General features: G+C 41.3%; 1 protein-coding gene across 1 annotated transcript in view; it reads left to right on the forward strand.

The window, feature by feature from the left end:
• The window catches only part of ERI1 (exoribonuclease 1), a 142237-nt gene that overhangs the window by 4696 nt on the left and 115229 nt on the right, over nt 1–22312 (forward strand). The window contains exon 2 of the mRNA XM_008970012.4: nt 6791–6851. The gene's annotated coding sequence lies outside the window, so the exon portion shown is untranslated. The remainder of the gene's footprint in view (nt 1–6790; nt 6852–22312) is intronic.

Below are 22312 nucleotides of genomic sequence, written 5' to 3' on the forward strand. Positions count from 1 at the left end.
GCTGAGGCGAGCAGATCATTTGAGCTCAGGAGTTCGAGACCAGCCTGTGCAACAAGGCAACACATCATCTCTACAAAAAATACAAAAATTAGTAGGGTGTGGTGGCTCACACCTGTAGTCCCAGCTACTCAGGAGGCTGAGGCGGGGAGATCACTTGAGGCTGGGAAGTGGAGGCTGCAGTGAGCCAAGTCTGCACCACTGTACTCCAGCCTGGGAAACAGAGTGAGACTCTGTCTCAAAATACAACACAACACAACAAAAGAAAGTCAGTATGCTAAAAACTAGAAAGTCAAATGATAAAAGATAACTCAATGATAAAAGAAAACTCTATGAAAAGATATTGTGTTCCATATAGCTTTAAAATTTTTTTTTTCTTTGTGCTTTCCACTTTCAAAGAAACTGCTTCATAAAGAACTATAGAAATGATTCCTGGGCTGGGTGCACTGGCTCACACCTGTAATCCCAGCAGTTTGGGAGGCTGAGGCGGGCGGATCACAAGGTCAGGAGTTCGAGACCAGCCTGGCCAACATGATGACACCTCATCTCTACTAAAAATACAAAAATTAGCTGGGCATGGTTGTGGGTGCCTGTAGTCTCAGCTAGTCAGGAGGCTGAGACAGGAGAATCTCGTGGACCCGGGAGGCGGAGGTCACAGTGAGCCGAGATCATGCCACTGCACTCCAGCCTGGGCAACAGAGCAAGACTCCATCTCAGAAAGAAAAAAAGAAAGAAAGAAAGAAAGGATTCATGAAAGTATCATCTTTTTTGTTTTTTCACTGAGACAGGGTCTGGTTATGTTGCCCGGGCTGGTCTCGAACTCCTGTGCTCAAGTGATCCTCTCAAGTATCAACCCAGGCAAGGACTCCTGCCGTGGGCACCTAACCTGGCCCTCCTGTCACCATGCTGTACCCCGTGTGGTTAAGTTTCTGATGGGCCAAGGGGGCATGCCCCCTCCACCTTCTAGAACACACATGGTATGGAGGACCCTGAATTCCCAAAGCAAATAGCCTCAAGCCTGGATGGGGAGCGTGGGGCAGTCTTTCATAGTCATTCAAAAGAAGTTATTGAGGTGGGCATCTCTAGACCTGGGGGTTGTGCAGGAGCTGGACCTCAGCTGTGTGCCGACGAAGCTCCTCTCTGTGCTGGATGTAGCCCAGGCTAGGGCAAGGAGTGTGAATGTGCCACATCTGTTAGGGTGATGTAACACATTTAGATATTCAGGCATGTGGCATGTGGGCCTTCCCGTGTACCCTTTCCCCAGGCCCTGCAAAGGATAAGCGTGGCCCTGCAAATGGTAGGGTTTTTCTAAAAGCAAAAACAACAACAACGTTGTTTGGAGAGGAGGAACTCTATTATATAAAGTTTTCTTTCCTTAGAGGTCTATCCAATGTCATGAATCTAATCTATAAACTTTCCAAAACCTTTTCAGCTTAAGCCTTTTAATATATCCTGTTTTCTGACTCTTAGATTGTTTTCTCTTTCGCTGCTGCCTTATGATGGCAAGAGCATTCCATACACATTGGCTTTGTTCCAGAGTCTAGACCCTGTCTGCAAGAGCAGAGTCATTCAAGAGAGTGGAGGGTACATGGAAAGAGGTTGTGTCTTGAGTGAGGCCTTGAAACATGGCTATTTAGAAGGGAGAATCCTAGATGCGCCAGATAAGTGTCTTTTGTCAAGAACAGTCTGGATTGGCAATGTGTGGTGGCTCACGACTGTAATCCCAACACTTTGGGAGGTAGAGGTGGGCGGATCACTTGAGGTCAGGAGTTCAAGACCAGCCTGGCCAACACGGTGACACCCCCTCTCTACTAAAAATACAAAAAAAAAAAAAATTAGCCAGACATGGTGCTGCACTCCTGTAATCCTAGCTACTCAGGAGGCTGAGGCAGGAGGATCACTTGAACCCGGGAGGCAGAGGTCACAGTGAGCCGAGATCATGCCACTGCACTCCAGCCTGGACAACAGAGCGAGACGCTGTCTCAAAAAAATAAAAGTCTGAATAGAGGTGGGCAAGAGTAGTTTGTTCCTATCCTTTGCTAAAACTATCAACAAGCTCCAAGTAAACTTTCATCCTGGTTTCTTTTGCTGTGTCTTCAGCATATTCAATCAACCTTCTTCCATCTTGACAGATTTCTCTCAACCTTGCTAATGCCCTAGCTACTGTCTGACTACTTTACTTCCTTTCTCTGTCAAATATCTTCCATAATTGGTCCACGCTAGTCTGACTCCTCTCCCCTGGCTCCCTCCTTGGGCCAGTCCAGGAATCTGGTTTCCATCCCCACCATGTTGATGAGCCTTTCCCTCTTAAGGGTCAACTCACCCTTTCTCCTTCCTTGACCTCCCATCGCTGAAAATGTTAAACAACTTCCTTTGGAAACTTTCTCCTTTCTTGGCCTATAGGATATTTGGTGTCACTTTAAGGTTTGGGTTTTCAAAAGGAGTCCCTGTAAAGGCTAATTATTTCCTTATAGGGATCAAGTTTGCAATTAGAATAAGTGCTACCAAACGAAGCACTATAACTACATGGGCAGAGTGGCCAGGATTTGCCTAGATAATGATAGCTTCTTAGGAGGATATTTAGTCAGTATGGTTTTTCCACTTAAATTTATATTATTCTATTTCTATTAAAGATGCATTTTGAAAATCATATGAGCACCCTTTTCCATTGAATTTTAATTTAATCTATCACAACTTAATCAAGTCTTGATTTTAAGGTGACAAAATGCTCCAATGTGCACAAGACTGAGGGGTCTCTCAGGATAGGAGACATTCTGTTCTTAAAACTAGGGTAATCTTAGGAAACTAGTATAATTTGTTAACTGACTTGGTCTTTAAAACAAACCCTTTAACTTACTCTCCCTTTACCCTTCAGGATTTCAGAAAGCACAGCTTCCAGGAAATGTAGCACATTTTCAGCTGCTTTAGTTCTGATTTAGACTTTGTTCTGATTTCATTTACCTAGTTTTTCACTACCTTAGAAGACAGGATATTCATGGGCTGGAGGTTCCAGCTGACTTTGGAGTATGAAAATTACCTGTCTAGTCTTGAAAGAAAATTTGGCAATCACTTAACCCTTCCACTCAAATGAGACCCAGGGCTGGGTTACAACATCTCATGAGAAAATGAACTGAGTTTTCTCCTTGAAGTCTGGAGAAGCTGAAGATATGCTGCCTGTATCATGAAAAGGGGCAAAGGGTTTCCCACATTTCTCCTTTCTTGTAATTTTAGGTCGTGTTTTGCTTTAAATAAATGACAGCAACAACAATGCTTCCTCCTATGTGGCTAAAGGCAACTAAGAGAAAATCTCACCTTCGAGATTTTAATTAGGCCACACCCTTCTTGGCTTGTCTTTGGAGGAGACAGAAGTGGAAAAAGTCAAGAGAAAAACAGACAGAGGAAAAGGAAGAAATATTTATTTATGTATGTATGTATTTATTTGAGACAGAGTCTTGCTCTGTTGCCCAGGCTGGAGTGCAGTGCCATGATCTAGGCTCATTGCAATATCTGCCCCCCCAGTTGAAGAGATTCTCCTGCCTCACCCTCCCTAGTAGCTGGGACTACAAGCACACACCATCAAGCCCAGCTAATTTTTGTATTTTTTAGTAGAGACAGGGTTTCACCATGTTGGCCAGGCTGGTCTCGAACTCCTGACCTCAAGTGATCCACCTGCCTCAGCCTCCCAACGTGCTGGGGATTACAGATGTGAGCCACTGCACCCGGCCAGGAAGAGATATCCCTTCCAAAGGTGTTAGGCTTGGTCCAAAGCAGGGGATTAGAAATAAAGTCTTAAAAATGGACATCAAACAGTTTTGTCAAACGCGGTCTTGGTGATCATGGCATTCTCTCCTGCCACTGGGCATCACTCAATGGGAAATCTCAGAATAATAACAAGTCATAATAGCTAACATCTCTTAAAAGTTTTCCATGCACCCAGGCACTGTGCTGTGTGCTTTTCATGCAATATTTCATTTAATCTTCACAACAGCCCTAAATAGTAGCTTCCATTAGCCTCATTTACAGATGGAGAAAAATGAAAGCAGAGCTACTGAGTGGCAACATTCACTCAAAACAAAGCAGACTGTAAAATTCATGTATTTAATCACGGTGCTAATTCTTTGGGGGTCAGGAGGGTGGAGGAGATTGGTTCTTAACTGACTGGGAGCAGACTGTGTATTTTAAGCTGTAGAACAGAGGGGAAGAGGTACCAGCTGGAGACAGGGCTGCCACCCAGTCTTCAGTAGAAATTGAACTGAGCTCTTACAAAATTGAAGAATATTATATTGGACAATCCAAAGCTCTAAACACAGTGTCCCCAGCTACAAGAACTGGGCTGAACAACTATTCTTAAATGTCACTCCAGGAAACCAACAGAATGTCTATGCTAGTTGTAGATCAGCTGTGTTTGTTCAATTTGCTAGTTTTACACAGAAAGGGTTTAATAACAATGTCCGTAAATCTACACTCCAATTAGAGGGTGTTTCAGACTTCATATTTTGACTGCATTTTTTGAAAAAAGATGGAAGATGAATTTATTAAGCTCAGATTAGATACAAAGAATCTGACCCCTTTTGTTTGGATTTTTTAAAATTTTATTTAAAACATATTTAAAACATACCTCACCCCTCTTTCCTAAATTTAATAAATCTGCCTTGGACTCATCTGATTTGAAAGCAAGCCAGTTCCGATCAGCAATGGCTAAGAAGCCTGAGACTTGCCACTTAACTACAACCGTGGAGCATAAAGTATGTGTTCAAGACACTGACTCCTCCAGAGAGCAAAGGCAAAACTATACCCAGACGACTGTTGTTTTTTCTTTCCCTTGCTCTCCAGAAAACTCATTTATCTTGGAATGAGCAACATTACATTTAACATTGGATCTCTTTGTGTTTCCAGGTCAAGTGGGAACACACATGCTCCCTACTGGGGAAAATAAACTGCAATGTATTTTTAGCATCCGTTGAAAGTACTTTCAGCTGAAGATATTCCACAGGACCCAGGCCATTTCACTGCAAGCCAAAGGATTTGCCTCGACGTCACCTAGAATTCCAGAACTTTTCCTGGGGGTCCCAGAGTAGCAGTGTCCCCTCCCAACCCCCAACTGCCCACCCAATCCTGGAGAAAACATCCTCTCTCTGAGAAAAAGAAGGAAAATTAGTCCAGTGAAAGACAAATGGAAAACATCTGTGAAATAGTCATGACACATGAGGCTAACTGTAGCATACTTGGCATTTTGAAATGAAGCATGTCCAGGAGGAGGGGAGAGGGAGAATGGGTTGCAGGGAGGATGTCCCTATCATCCCCCGCTTCGTGTCTATTGCTAACGGCAAGAATTGGACAGGGAGACACTCTATCGTGGGGCTTTTCAAAAGGGGCCTGTATTAGTCCGTTTTCACACTGCTAGTGAAGACATACCTGAGACTGGGAAGAAAAAGAGGTTTAATGAACTCACAGTTCCACGTGGCTGGGGAGGCCTTCACGATCATGGCAGAAGGCAAGGAGGAGTAAGTCACGTCTTACAAGGATGGCAGCAGGCAAAAAGAGAGAGCTTGTGCAGGAGAACTCCCCTTATAAAACCATCAGATATCATGAGACTTATTCACTGTCACAAGAACAGTATGGGAAAGACCTGCCCCCATGATTCAATTACCTCCCACCAGGTCCCTCCCATAGCGTGTGGAAATTCAAGATGAGATTTGGGTGGGGACACAGTCAAACCATATCAGGGCCTGTAAGGTGCCTCAGTGAAAGGGAGAGCAATGCATCACTCTCCACAGACCCAACCATGCTCCTAGGCATGGTGAGTGAAGTTTTGGTGCTTTTGTCTTCCATGCCTTCTTCCAAGGGTGTTTGTGCAGAGCATAAGCTGTGTAGCCCTGGGAATGGAGTTTCAGTTACCAGTCTGAACTATAATGAGATGCAGTCACAGTGAGATAAATGGTTTAAGACCTTGCTTCCGTCCACAAGGCTTTGAAATATTTTTCATATTTAAAAATAAATGTACTAGTACCTACCTTTTAAATAAATGACCCAGGGATATTGGGCCCTCCTTTTTGAACATCATAGTTCCAAAATTTCAGAAAACTCTATAATGACCTAACACATACTATAAAGCGTAGCATTGAAAATGTAAAGTCCAGCCCAGCATGGTGGCTCATGCCTGTAATCCAACCACTATGGGAGGCCAAGGTGGTCAAATCACTTGAGGTCAGGAGTTCAAGACCAGCCTGGCAAACATGGTGAAATCTCGTCTCTACAAAAAATACAAAAATTAGCCAGCCGTGATGGCGAAAGCCTGTAATCCCAGCTACTCAGGAGGCTGAGGCTCAACAATTGCTTGAACCTGGGAGATGGCGGTTACAGTGAGCCAAGATCATGCCACTGCACTCCAGCCTAAGAAACGGACAGACTCTGTCTCAAAAAAAAACTAGGGAAAAAAAAATGTTAAGTCCTACCAAATTAGTGTAACTATTATTATTAATATTAATATTAGTATTGAAGACAGACTAAACTTTGACTTTTTTTCTTCTCTTGCCCAAATTCCTACCCTAGGGGCCTGGGGAGTCACGGCCTACAAACCATAAAATCTCATCAGAGAGGTTATATTTAACCCTATATAATGTGGCCTGCCTTCCAACCTGACTCTGTCCTAACATCACATAACAAGGAAGTAAATCAAAATATTTTAACCCCAAATATATTGCCTTGCCATACCTTGAAAGTGTCCTGCACAGTCGTCTCTTGTGGGGAAAAATCTGCATTCTATAAATAATCCCCTTTTCCCTTTTTCCAGGCCTTTTTCTGGATCCAGGAGCGAATCAACTAAGAAAGAGCCTAGCACCCTTTTAAGTCCGGTAAGAAACATTTACAATCTATTCTCTGTGAAGCCTGCTACCTGAAGACTTCCTCTGCGTAGTAAAAACTTTGGTCACTAAAATCCTTTATCTTAACCCAGACATTTCCTTTCTATTGATCCCAGGTCTTTAGATATACTCAACAAATTGTCAACCAGAAAAATTTTAAATCTTCCTATAGCCTGGAAGCCCCACCCCCGCTTTGAGTTGTCCCACCTTTCTGACACAAACCAATGTACATCTTAAATGTATGTGATTGGCCGGGTGAGGTGGCTTATGCCTGTGATGCCAGCACTTTGGGAGGCTGAGGTGGGCTGATCACTTGAGGTTAGGAATTTGAGACCAGCCTGGCCAACATGATGAAACCTCGTCTCTATTAAAACTACAAAAATTACCCAGGCCTGGTAGCGCGTGCCTGTAATCCCAGCTACTCTGGAGGCTGAGGTAGGAGAATCGCTTGAACCCAGGAGGCAGAGGTTGCAGTGAGCTGAGATCATGCCACTGCACTCCAGCCTGGGCAACAGAGTGAGACTCTGTCTCAAAAAACAAACAAAAAAGAATTTGATTGATATTTTATGTCTCCCAAAAATGTATAAACCAAGCTGTGCCCCACACCTAGGGCACGTGTTCTCAGGACTTCCTGAGGGCTGTGTCACCGGCCATGGTCACTCATATTGGGATCCGATTAAAATATTTCTTCAGATATTTTAGAGTTTGACTTTTTTCGTCAACATTATGAAGCCATGTATTTAATAAACCCAGGAAAACCAAAGTTATCATTTATTTCTGATACTAATGACTCTTATAGCAAAAACAACTTCTGTTTACTTTTCTGTAAAACAAAACAAGAAAACCTAGATCTCTATGTACTCTCGATGTCATCCTATGAAATAAGAGTCCTTGAAATAATGCCATAAGCGACTATGGTGTATAATAATGTAAGCATCGCCGTTGGTCATAAGTTCATTACTAACCCCACAAATATTTATGTAAGGCCCTGGCTAAGCTGCCTGGACTCGAGACAACTTAAGAAGACTTCTATCTTTGTTCTCTCCCTCAAAGCGTACACATAAAGCATTTATCCACTATTGATTAAGGTACTCTTCCAAAGCTGTGGTCCTCTGATACAGTTAACAAGATACACTCTATTTCAAAATTCTCCGATTTGATGGAAGTAGCTAACAGACCCCTCTGTCTGGTTCCTTTGTCCCCTAATTACAGCGGCTGTTCTGGTATTTAAGAACAATTTGAGGAAGCCCTTCCCTTTCTCTGTAAGAGAATATTGTTCCATTGCCTTGGTGGATCTTGAATACAATGATGTTAACATTTAATTTATATTTTCAACACAATACTTGGAATATTAAGTTTATGTATTACAGGTTTGGTTTTGTTCTAGTATGGAACGCTGAATTTATTATTATTTTTCTTAGTTGGGCTTATTTTAGTAAGTTCTTATTAGCAAGTTTAACATGTTGTACCAATTAAATGAAAATATCCTCCAAAATTGTTTGGAAAAATTACAGAAGCCTTATCCTAGCAGCTTAGGACATAATCATATGTCTCTGCTGCTTATCATGACTGTGTTACAGGCTGTGTCTCTGCAGAGCAACTGGATTTAACTGGAACCAAACTCAGGTTTCCTCTTAAATTTTAGTGTTCACTTTCTTGCGGATGATGTTCTTAAAATGGATAGTTTATTTTTAAATATCCTCATGCGTAACATTAAATCTGACAAAAGATTCTAGGACATGCTTTTAAAAATACAGTTGGTGTGATGCACAGCTTTTTCTTATCTGTGTAAATTCACAATGGCTCTTCAACTGCTCCCTGTCTCCCCCAGTAGTGGGCTGTCAGGAGCCATTTGTCCATGTGACCCCACATCCTTGCCTTCGAATAATTAGACCTGAGGTAGGTGCTTAATTGAAACGGGGCCAAAGTCTCTTTCTTAGAAATTTGGACTTGGTCACGCCTATAATCCCAGCACTTTGGGAGGCCGAGGCGAGTGGGTTGCCTGAGTGCAGGAGTTCGAGACCAGCCTGGGCAACACGGTGAAACCCCATCTCTACTAAAATACAAAAAATTAGCTGGGCATGGTAGCGGACACCTGTAGTAATCCCAGACACTCCGGAGGCTGAGACAGGAGAATGACTTGAACTTAGGAGGCAGAGGTTGCAGTAAGCCTAGATTGCGCCATCAAACTCCAGCCTGGACGACTGAGCGAGACTCCATCTCAAAAAAAAAAAAAAAAAAAAAAAATACAGCAAGAAATTTGGACTTGGGGTTGAGAGAAGGAAAGCCAGTCTTTCTCTGGGTCCAGATGGTAAAATTGGAACCATAAGCAGCCCACTCCAGACTATTAAGGGGACTTAGGAGCAGAGAAAAGCCAGTCCACCGAGAAAGAAGATGGCAAATATGAGAGGCCACGCTTCTTGAGTTTCCAACAACATTTTGCTTTCTTGACCGGTATTCTTGAATCCTAGCTCCTCTCCCTGCCTTCGAGACTTACAATAAATCTCCTGCTTTTGCTAGAGTGCCTTTGAATTGGTTTCTCTTCTTTAAAACCCAAAGAATCTTAACATAGAAATTTTTATCTGGAAGTGAGTTTACAAGTTACAGTCCATTAAAGGAAATTGTTATATCAAAGCAGATGGGGTGAGAAGTGGATAGTCCTCTAACCAAGAAACAGTATGCTTTCATGTGTGCAGTTCTTGCAGACTTTCAAGGAAGTACAGTAAGAGCAAGAAAGAGAGAGACTTCAGGCCAAGCTTGCCTTGCTGAAAGAAGACGATGGAAAATAGAGTAAGAATACAGTTATGTACCAGAAGCCTTTCTGATCACAGCCAGCCGTCTAATCTTGCTCAAAGTTAATCTAAAAAGCATCTATAAGGGCCATTCATGGTGGCTCATGCCTGTAATCCCAGCACTTTGAGAGGCCAAGGTGTGTGGATCAACTGAGTTCAAGAGTTCAAGCCCAGACTGGGCAACATGGCGAAATCCCGTCTGTACAAAAAATACAAAAGTTAGCCGGGTATGGTGGCAGGCACCTGTAGTCCCAGCTACTCGGGAGGCTGAGCATGAGAATTGCTTGAGCCTGGGAGGCAGAGGTTGCAGTGAACCGAGATTGCACCCCTACACTCCAGCCTGGGTGACAGAGCGAGACCCTGTCCCAAAAGAAACACATCTGTAAGGACACAAACCATGCTAATTATGTATCATGCTTAGTAGCAACCAGATCCTTTATTGTAATCATTTTTGAAACTAAAATTGGGGTGTTGATTGGGAAAATGTATGTTTATAATTAGAATGAGAATATCTGATAGAAACCAGAGGACCTAAGGACTTCAGCTTCAAAACTTCTGCTTTGATTCCCAAAACCCTGCACATGTCTGTTTCATTCCATTCATCCCATCAGATAAACACGCTGAGACCTGCCCCCTTGTAAAGCAAATCAGTTTTACAACAGCTTTGCAACATGGGGGCACAGGTGACATTTCATGATTTATTAGAGAAAAAAAGTGTCATCATAAGTTAAAGACAATGATAAAGTGTTTTCAATACATACGACATAGGGTTTATGGTAAAAATATATAAGGAGTTCCTACCAATCAATTTGTGAAAGATGAGTACCATAATACAAAAATAGGCAAAACAGTTTGCATTAGGACAAATGCAAATAGCTAGTAAACATATTTTTAAAATAGTTTAACTTTGAAGAGTAATCAAACTAATGCAAATTAAAATAGGATACCATATTTAGCCTCTCAAATTGGAATCAATTTTTAAACATCCAATATTAACCAGAGAATAGGCAAAAGTAACACTAACAAATACTGCAGCTAGAGGTGCAAATTGGTAGAACGGTACATAAACATTTAATAATATACAGCAAAAACCTAAGAAAATGTTCTACTCTTGGGAATTATTTTACTTTTAGAAATTTCTGCTAGCCAAAAAGCTGAGAAAAATAAAAAGTTTTCTAAAAAGGCTTGGTACAGTGGCTCACACCTGTAATCCACGCACTTTGGGAGGCCAAAGTGGGTGGATTACTTGAGGACAGGAGTACTTGAGACCAGCCTGGCCAACGTGGTGAAACCCCATCTCTACTAAAATAAAAATTATGAAAAAAATTTTTTTTAAAATTCTAAAGAAATAGAGATGCACCCAAAGATCTACATACAAGGATATATAGAGGGGAATACTGAAAACACTCTGGATTTCCAAATGATTAAATAAATGTTGGCATGGATATATGATGGAATCCATGTAGCTATTAAAAACTGTTTTCCAAGAAAATTTAATAACTTTTAAAAATACTTATGCTGTAGTATTTGTTGACAAGATCAAACTACAGTCCTTCATATAAACATGACCTTACTTGGATAAATAAAATAGATCTATTTGTAATTATATATATATGTGTGTGTAAATATGTATTCATAGAAAAAAGCCTGAAAATATATGCATCAGATTATGAGTAGTTGTTAGATCTGCTTACTGGAATTACAGCAATTTTCTTTTCTTTCTTTTTTATTTTTCAAATTTCCTATAATAGGTATGATCTTTATCAGAATAAATTATATATCAAAAGAAATTCACACAAAAATATACATACACTTTGTTCAATCACCAAAATACTTGTAATATTTAATGTGATATTTCTATATCTCAATTTATGATTCAGAGCAAATATATTCACAAGGAAATCCCCCTCTTTCCTGGAATATCACACTCTGTGCTTCCTTCTTGGCCATAACACAATCCTTATTCAACATGTGCAGTTTCTCCAAGTTAATTGCATGAGACTCATAAAATTGGGGATTTGTAAATACATTTCAACAATGTCAGGAATCTGGTTGCTTAGTATTTCAGTACAAAACATTTCCAGCACTCTCACTTCTAGCTGGAAAAAAAAAAAAATTGAAGCAGATGAAGTTCTGAATATGCTGTTTTTGCTTAACTTTAATCCGTTAAACAGACTCTTCTGCCTCACCCCTCCCTTTATAAACACCCTATTTCTCTACCCCTCATCCCCTTGTGTAGAGCTGATCATTGGACAATAGGCAAACATGTGTAGGTGTCAAGCTTAACAGCAGGTAAAGAGACCAAGAGCACCAAAGGGGATTGAGCCTGAGAGACAAGAGTCTGGGCTAATGACCCATATTATACTCTAGTTTGCCTTCACCTGGCATGTGCATGGAAGATGGTGCTTGATGCCTTGTCCAAGTTGATACAAATATGCTACCAGAAGACCCCACATGTGAGAATTTGAGGTATTATCAAAGACTGGGTAAGGAGGTACATCGGGTGCAATGGTACCTGTCACATGGATAATCTGTTAGGTGGAGTTTTGTAATCAAGTGATAGAAAAAGCCCCATTGTAATTATAGTGAAATCTCTACCCTCCCTCACTCTGTGGCCATGGGCAAGTTGCATAGCCACCATGACTGTCAATTCCATCAACTATAAAAGGAAGGAGTTGAATTATATCAGGTTCTCTTTTTTTTGTAGACGGAGTCTTGCTCTATCATCCAGGCTGGAGTGCAGTGGTGCAATCTCGGCTCACTGCAACCTCCGCCTTCCGGGTTCAAGCAATTCTCCTGCCTCAGCCTCCTGAGTAGCTGGGACTACAGGCACCTGCCACCATGTCCGGCTAATTTTTGTATTTTTAGTAGAGATGATGTTTCACCATATTGGCCAGGCTGGTCTCAAACTCCTGACCTCAAGTGATCCACCTGCCTTGGTCTCCCAAAGTGCTGGGATTACAGATGTACATCACATTCTTAATTTGGAGACTGATGATGGGCATCAGAAGGTCCATGAACAGGTAAAATTATCAGCAAAATAATATGCATTTTTCTAGGGAAAAGATTCATAGCTTACATCAGATTCTCAATTCATGAACCCAAGAGAGACTCTGACCTACAGAATTATACAACCTTTAAATTTCATTCGAGATCAACATTCCAGGATTCTCCATTGATGCATATTTTGGATAGAACTTTTACTTGATTAGAAAACTTTATTTTATTGTATCTCAGCTTTTTGGATAGAAAAAGATTTTTAATAATATAAATAAATGAGTAAAAAGAAAGCTTTATTTTATACCACGTTTAGGTTTACTCAGACTTCAAACAGGTAAGGCCAGACTCCAGTGTGAAGTAAAAAATATATTTCCTCTCTCGTCTATAAGGAATTTTTCTACAAAAGGGGTTTGAATATGTATGGGTGCACAGGAGCTACAAAATACAGAAAATATATTAAAATAGTTAAAAATCTGTTATATTTCATGTCAGTGAAGGACATTTTGCAATTGTGGGAAATTAGACACAATTTACTAGTTTTGTTCATCCAATTAAAATATTTTAAATGTAATGTGTGTTAAGGATAGTTATACACAGTGTTTTCAGTATATGATCCCAATGCCGACCTTGGCATAGCATTTTTTTTTCTTTTTTGAGACAGAGTCTCACTCTGTTGCCCAGGCTGGAGTGCAGTGGCTCCATCACAGCTCACTGCAGCCTTTATCTCCCCAGGCTCACATGATTCTCCTACCTCAGCCTCCTGAGTAGCTGGGACTACACGTGCATGCCACCATGCCTGGCTAAATTTTGTATTTTTTGTAGAGATGGGGTTTTACCATGTTGTCCAGGCTGGTGTCGAACAATCCACCTGCCTCAGCCTACCAAAATATTGGAATTACAATTGTGAGCCACCACACTTGGCCAGCATAGTATTTTTTTTTTCTTTTTTGAGACAGAGTCTTGCTCTGTCATGCAGGTTGTAGTGCAGTGGTGTGATCTTGGCTCACTGCAACCTCTGCCTCCTGGGTTCAAGTGATTCTCCTGCTTCAGCCTCCCTAGTAGCTGGGACTACAGGCATGTGCTACCATGCTTGGCTAATTTTTTTTGTATTTTTAGTAGAGACGGGGTTTCACTATGTTGGCCAGGCTGGTCTCGAACTCCTGACCTCATGATCTGCCCACCTCAGCCTCCCAAAGTGCTGGGATTACAGGCATGAGCCACCACGCCTGGCCTCAGCATTGTATTTTTACAGAGTAGGTTGGGCTACAGAGGAAGACCCTGTCTCAAGAAAAGAATAGATTGGAAGGATATGAGGGAATGTTATAGAACTGTAACTCCAAGATCCCTAACCCCATCAATATGTAAATAATGTAGCTATAATGAATTCAGAATCTCCAGATTTTCATTCCCTGCTTGACATTAATAATGTAACATATCTATTCACATCGGTCTCTCTGACATTTACCTATTCTTTCAAGAGACCACATTGAAAGCAACTAAATGATGATACAGACGTTTAGCATCTTGCGGCTTTAGACACTAGCTAGAGATGTGTCGGGAAATTCTGTATGGAAGGAGCACTCTGGGAGCGTCTTTGCCAGGGGCCACTGAAGCATGGTGCTAGATAACAGCCCTGTTTTTTGACCAGCCTCGCTGAGCATGCAGAGCTGATCTCACGGGTTCTGGGTGACCTGCAATGATGTCAGTGTGCAGCAGAGACACCACATCCACAGAACAAAACAATAGACCGGCCCTGCAACTGTGGACCGCAGTTCATTTTTATTCTAAAGTAGCTAACCTTGGATTGTTAGAGCTCTTATAAAAGTCTTACAAAAGGTGAAATTTGGTCATTTAATATTACATTGCTCATCTCTTTAGCTTTTTGAAAAATATTGCTACCATGTATTTTTATGTAGTGTTGTCCCCCAAATTCAGTCAATTTGCAAATGAAGATGAAAATAAAACAATTAAAAAGAATAAGACATTGGGAGGCTGTGGCTGGTGGATCACTTGAGGTCAGGAGTTCGAGACCAGCCTGGCCAACATGGTGTAACCCCGTCTCTACTAAAAATACAAAAATTAGCCAGGCATGGTGCCATGAGCTTGTAATCACAGCTACTGGGGAGGCTGAGGCAGGAGAATCATTTTAACTCGGGAGGCAGAGGTTGCAGTGAGCCGAGATAGCACCACTAAACTCCAGCCTGGGTGGCAGAGTGAGACTCAGTCTCAAAAAAAAAAAGAATGAGACAATTGGATAAAAACAAAATGTAGTATATTCATTGCAGTGGGATATTATTCAGCCATAAAAAGGAGGGAAATTCTGATATATGCTATAATGTGGGTGGGTCTTGAAGATGTGATGCTGAGTGAAATAAGCCAGTCACAAAAGGTCAAATATTGTATGAGTTCACTAATATGAGATACCTAGAGAAGTCAAATTCAGAGCCAGAAAGCAGAATGTTGATTGTCACACTGTTGAGGGAGTTGAGTGGGCTGGGGAATGGAGAGCTACTGTTTAATGGGTGCAGAATTTCTGTTTGGGAAGATGAAGACTGTCTGGTGATGGCTGGTGATGATGATTGCATGACAATATGAATGAACTTAATGTCACTAAACTTTACACTTAACAATGGTAAATCTTACGTTGTGTATATTTTACCACAATTTTTAAAATCCACTGAATTGTAAAACAAACAAACAAAAGGCTAGGCATGGTGGTGCATGCCTGTAATCCCCACTCTTTGGGAAGCCAAGGCAGGCAGACAGCTTGAGGTCCGGAGTTCGACACCAGCCTGGCCATCATGGTGAAACCCTGTCTCAATTAAAAATGCAAAAACTAGCCGGGTGTTGTAGCACGTGCCTGTAGTCCCATATACTAGGGAGGCTGAAGCACGAGAAATGTTTGAACCAGGAGTCAGAAGTTCCAGTGAGTTGAGATCTCGCCACTGCACTCCTGGGCAACAGAGTGAGACTCTGACTCACAAGAAAATAAAAAGAACAGAAATAAATAAATTGTGAGATAGTGAAGGAAATTTGAATACTAAGTAGATGTGCAATGATGTAGAAGAATTATTATTAATTTTGATCTCTTTCAAAGACTCTCTTTTAGAGCTACTTAGTGAAATCTTTACGGATGAAATAATGCTGTCATTTGCTTCAGAAAAATCTGGTGAGTGCTAACAAGGAGGGTAGAGATGAAACAGCGTCAACCATGAGTCAGTTAAATTTAAAAAGAGAGGGAAAAAAGAGCACACCTGTAAACACATATTGCTGTTAACCTTACATAAATAAAATCAGAATCTATGATTTTTAACCAAAATGTGTTACCTATTGGAATCTAAACTTTAGTTTGCTTGCCCAAACTAAGAGTGAAATTGTGTATATATTCTCTAAACTGTATACTTCTTGAGAACCAAGTTTGTTGTTTTATCTTAAAAAAAAGTCGAGAAAATAAAGGGCACTAATAAATATTTGATGAAGAAACAATGGACTCTATTTTTGGAATTCCTATGCTGCCCTGTAGACCATCACTGTTTACTTGGAGAAGAAGTCTGCCTATCTTACTCTCACTCTTAGGACACACGGGTTGATATTGACTTACACAAGCCCCCCAGTCACTCCATCCCAGCTGCCAAGCCTTTGTATTGTAACTTATAGGCCCCCACACATTCTATTTATGATTCCCTTTGTTTAGAAAGCTCTCTTAAGATGTTTGCAGGAACCTCCTCTCCCTGCTTTTTCTTGTAACCTTCCCTAGACGCCTGCTCTAGCCACCGCGATATGGTTTGCATCTGTGTCCCCACCCAAATCTCATGTTCAATTGTAATTGAACATGTTCAAGGTGGGGCTTGGTGGGAGGTGATTAAACCATGGGGGTGGATTTCCCCCTTGGTGCTCTTCTTGTGATAGTGAGTGAGTTCTTGTGAGATCTGGCTGTTTAAAAATTGTGTAGCATCTCCCTCTCTTGCTCCTGCTATGGCCATGTAAGAGGTAGGTGCCTGCTTCCTCTTCCCCTTCCACCATGATTGTTTCCTGAGATCTCCCCAGAAGCTGAGCAGATGCCAGAATCATGCTTCCTGTACAGCCTGGGGAATGAGTCAACTAAACCTCTTTTCTTTGTAAATTACCCCAGTCTCAAGTATTTCTTTATAGCAATGCGAGAACCGGCTAACAAGGAAAATTGGTACCAGGGATCAATAGGATCCCTACTCTTACTTTGTCTACCTCTCTATTTCTTTACCCATATCCTATCTCCTCCCTCCATGCACTTACCACTACCTGATATGTTTGTTTGTTGTCTTCTTCCCCTATAAGACTATAACCTCATGAGGAAGGAAATTTGACTGTTTTATTCACCATTGACTTTTAACCTTGGCCTTGGCACAGGGTAGGTCACAGATGAATATTTATTGCATCAATGAATAAAGTGTTAAAAAGGCACTAACATTAAAGAGATTCTAACTTCTAGCTAGAACAATGAACTTCACTCATATCTTTAGCAACCTCTTCCTTGGGAACTTTCATGGAATTTAATTACTTGTACTTTTCATCTTCACAGTGCATGTAAATAATTAATTATTTTGCTCCATGACACAGATGCTAATGCTGCATTTTATAGACAGGAAAACTAAAGCATAGACTAACTAAATCCCTAAAGATCAATGAATGCGTCAACGTCAGAACCAGATGAATAGAATTTGGGATATTTAGTTCTGAGCAACTGATTCCCCAAAGTCATTTAACTATATTTTGTGCTTGTTATAACTCATTTAAAAGCATTCACAATTCCCCAATTTAAAATCTTTTCAAGTGAGGAATTGGTTTGTTGTGACAGCAGGTGATTCAGTTGCTGTAAGCGCTCATTCAAGAACTCATTCCTCAATCTGGATACAGTAATTCACAAAGTAAGCTAATGCTCTCCTACTAATCTCTCTGCCGCCAGTTATTTGTTCTGCCAGGCATCCTTTAGAAAGACGAGAATGTCTTTCTAAATCCCAAATCAGGCCAGGCAGGGTGGCTCATGCCTATAATTCCAGCACTCTGGGAGGCCGAAGTGGGTGAGTCACTTCGTTTGGGACCAGGCTGGGCAACATGGTGAAACCTCATCTCTACTAATAATACAAAAAAAAAAAACAAAAAAAACCAGCCAGGCGTGGCGGCATGCACCTGTGATCGCAGCTACTTGGGAGGCTGAGGCGGGAGGATCACTTGGCCCGGGAGGCAGAGATTGCGGTGAATCAAGATTGCACCACTGTACTCCAGGCTGGGTGACAGAGCAAGACCCTGTCTCAAAAAAAAAAAAAAAAAAAAATCCCAATCTGATTGTGCCACACCCTAAACACATGTGTGTAAAAGTTGCATAAAGGGTTAACAGAAGCAGAGTTCTTCCTTCAGAAGGTAAAAATGTGTCAAGAAAATTGAGAAATAAAATGAAGAAATGCTGAGTGAGAGCTCAGTACATATCTAGGACTATGAATAACTACATCCAAGACATTATTATGTTTGTCTGTATAAAATATGTTGAATTTGCTTGTAAAATTCAGGCACTCTAATAGATTTGTTTTTCTGCTGCTGGAAATATTAAGGAATGACCATAGGTCAAAATTTGCATTTGCTTCCTATCATGTAGAAACTTAAGCAGAATAAATAGGATCACAAAATTAACATTTTATTGTATTCATTTCAAAGATCTATAGTCACCTCACTAATCTCACTGAATGAAATTATCTTGTTACTTATTTATATAAGGAAAAAAGAGCAAGTCAACTTGAATGAATAAAATGTGAATTTTTTTAAAAAAGTAAATAGCGGCTGGATGCGGTGGCTCATGCCTGTAATCCCAGCACTTTGGGAGGCCGAGGCGGGCAGATTACTGGAGGTCAGGAGTTCGAGACCAGCCTAGCCAACATCGTGAAACCCCGTCTCTAATGAAAATACAAAAATTAGCTGGATGTGGTGGCACACACCTGTAATCCCAGCTATTTGGGAGGCTGAGGCAGGAGAATTGCTTGAGCCCAGGAGACGGAGGTTGCAGTGAGCCGAGATCATGCCACTGCACTCCGGCCTGGCCGACAAAGCAAGACTCTGTCTCAAGAAAAAAAAAAAAAAAAAAAGTAAGTTACTGTTTTAGCAGAACTATATGGTCTATAAATAATTTACCAGTTAGTAGTTTCATTAATGTTCATTCCTCATTTTGTTTTAAAATGGATTGTGCCACCCCACATCTATTGCAAATGTAGGGGAAACCCTTTGTGTAGTGTCTGTAAAAGAGTTTCTCAAAGTCTAATTTAATTTTTAATTATTCAAATGTTACTAGAAAGTATGACCCCAAAGTTCAGTATGCAATCTCGTTTTTCATTAAGAATTCTCTTTTAAAATGCGGACGTCTCAAAAGGAAAAAAAAAAGGGGGGGGCGGTGGGAGCTGGGGGCCATGGCTCACACCTGTAATCCCAGCACTTTGGGAGGCCTAGGCAGGCCGATCACTGGAGGTCAGGAGTTTGAGACCAGCCTGGTCAACCTGGTGAAACCCTGTCTCTACTAAAAATACAAAAATTAGCTGGGCGTGGTGGTGCTTGCTTGTAATCCCAACTACTGGGGAGGTTGAGGCACAAGAATAGCTTGAACCTAGGAGGTGGAGTCTGCACTGAGCCGAGATCACGCCACTGCACTCCAGCCTGGGTGACAGAGTGAGATTCTGAATCAAAATATAAATAAATAATCATAATAACAATCATAATATAGGGACAGTGGTTCTCAACTTTGGCTGCACTTTGGAATCACCTGGAAACTTTACAAATAGTGATCCCTGGATTCCACCGCCTAAGATGTGTGTTTATTTGATCTGAGGAGTGGCCTAGGCATTGTGATTTTTTAAAGCAGCATCCAAAATGCAACCAAGATAGAGACCCTTGAAGAAGAGGCTCAGTCCATGGAAGTCCCTATGCAAGACCTGAGAATGGAATCTAAGAAGGACCCAAAGCCAGAGAACCCCGAATATAATGGTTTCTAGATTTCTCTGTAAGTCTAGGTGTTGTAAACAATTTCAGTATTGCCGTTAGTAATATCTTACTGTATTCTTCAATGCTGTGGCTATTTCTCAAAAGGATCTAGTTTTCAGAATCTAGGATTTAAGTTAAATTGGGCTAAGATGAAAAGGATGTCAACGTAATCAAAACTTTGCTATTAGGCCGGGCACAGTGGCTCATGCCAGTAATCCCAGCACTTCGGGAGACTGAGGCCATGAAGATCACTTCAGCCCAGGAGTTTGAGGCCAGCCTGGGCAACATAGCAAGATGCCATATCCACAAAATTTAGCCAGGCATGGTGGTGCATGCCTGTAGTTCCAGCTACTTGTAAACTGAGGTGGGAGGATCACTTGAGCCTGGGAGGTCGAGGCTGCTGTGAGCCATGACCGCACTTCAGCCTGAGGGACAGAGTGAGACCCTGTCTCAAAACAAACTCTGAGAAAAGAAAAAAACAACTGTGGTATTACATGTGAGCCATGCAGAACCAAAGTGGTTATTTGTATAATATAAACTGCCTCAATATAATTCTTAATAATAAAATACACACGAAATATGTTTACTCTTATTTTAGAGCTCTTAAAGCTTCATCATCAATCATTCTCTCTTGCTGGAAAATGGATACAGATTTGAATGCCTGAAAGTTCTACCCATGCTGATACCTATAGCTTAAAGTAAAACACAGCCCTGTTGTTACACGGTAGTTATTACATTTAACAATTCAGATCCCTCTATATGAAGAGTCCCAGGGGTACATGGTTTGCATTTATTTGCTAGCAAGTTCTCACACCTGGTATGTATTTGGTTTGCTTGCTTGCTTAATTGTGAATGTTAACAAAGGTAACATAGAAAAATAGATACAGGTGGTGGCTCATATCTGTTATCCCAGCACTTTGGGAGGCTGAGGCAGGTGGATCACTTGAGCCCAGGAGTTCCAGACCAGCCTGAGCAACAGGATGCAACCCATCTCTACAAAAAATACAAAAATTAGCCAGGTGTGGTGGCACATGCCTGTAGTTGCAGCTACTTGGGAGGCTGAGGTGGGAGGATTACTTGAGCCCGGGAGGTGGAGGCTGCAGTGAGCCATGATTGCACCACTGCACTCCCGCTTGGGTGACAAAGCAAGACTCTGTCTCAAAAAGAAAAAGAAAAATAGATACAAATGAGGAAGTAATTACTGAAAAAGAAATCCTTTTTTCATAATGAGCAAGAAAAAGCACAAAAACTTTGACCTCTGAGATCTAGGACTAGAAACCCTGACCCTCTCCATAGTTCAACCTTTGCATCTCGCTGGGAGCTTCCAGAACCCTGATTGCCTGAATCCCTTCATTCACTGGTGGTGGTGTTGGGTCCTTGTCACTAGATGACTTAAGCTCCTTTAAAGTGTTGCTTTCCCCCTCCTTGCTCCAGGCTGTTGGGACAACATTTGCTATACGTTCTCAGAAGCAAGGAAGCTGGTGTCATCATTCAGCACCCCTATTCAAACACTCCCTTAATAATTCCTCCTGTTTCGTCTGGCTCATTGGGTGTTGCCCATAAAAACAGTTTGGCTTTTGTAATTACAATTAGAGCAGGCGGCATGACTAATCAGTCAGTTCACTGCATCTCTTGTTATCTTCTGTGAAGTGAGTCAGTTTCAACTTTGCCTTTGTGCTTATGTGTCATTCTCTGCTCTTTGATGTTCAAGTCTATATTGGTTCCAGACTCTGTTTTATTTAATCTGTTTGTTTTCTTTTTAAAAACATATTCTATATTCCCGTTCAAGAGTGGAGCTAACTTCACAGGATTTGGGAAAATTCTGATTATTCTAGCCCATACACAGAATGCCCAGGACAAGGAAGACACCACTTCTCTGAGGAATTGTACCAAGAATACAAGTCGGTGAAGTCAGCATGCACATGTTGAATGTTTACAATGTGCCAGGTACTTTCATATACTATTCTATTAAAAATAAGCAGTATATGGCCAGGCGCAATGGCTCACGCCTATAATCCCAGCATTTTGGGAGGCCAAGGCAGGCAAATCACAGGAGGTCAGGAGTCCGAGACCAGCCTGGCCAACATGGCGAAACCCCAACTCTACTAAAAATCCAAAAATTAGCTGGGTGTGGTGGCAGGAACCTATAGTTCCAGCTACTCAGGAGGCTGAGGCAGGAGAATTGCTTGAACCCAGGAGGTGGAGGCTGCAGTGAGCTGAGATCACGCCACTACACTCCAGCCTGGGCAACAGAGCGAGACTCCACCTAAAAAAAAAAAAAGCACTATACGTTAGAGCAGTTTTAGGTTTACAGAAAAATTGGGAAGACAGTACAGAGTTTCCATATATGCCATACTCAAGTTCCCCTATTATTAACCTCCTACATTAGCATGATCCATTTGTTACAATTAATGTAATGCTATATGAATATTGGTATGTTATGATTAATTGACATCTATACTTAATTTTTATTGCCTTATTTTTTACCTGTTGTCCTTTTTGTGTTCTGGAGTCCCTCCCAGATACAACATGACATTCTAGTCATCCATCTCCTTAGGTTCTTCTTGGCTGTGACAGATTCTCAGACTTTCTTTTTTGTGAGCTTGACAGTTTTGAGGAATATTGGACAGGTATTTTGTAGCATATCCCTCATTGACATTT

Source organism: Pan paniscus, chromosome 7 (assembly GCF_029289425.2).
Source record: "Pan paniscus chromosome 7, NHGRI_mPanPan1-v2.0_pri, whole genome shotgun sequence".
Taxonomy (NCBI): Eukaryota; Metazoa; Chordata; class Mammalia; order Primates; family Hominidae; genus Pan; species Pan paniscus.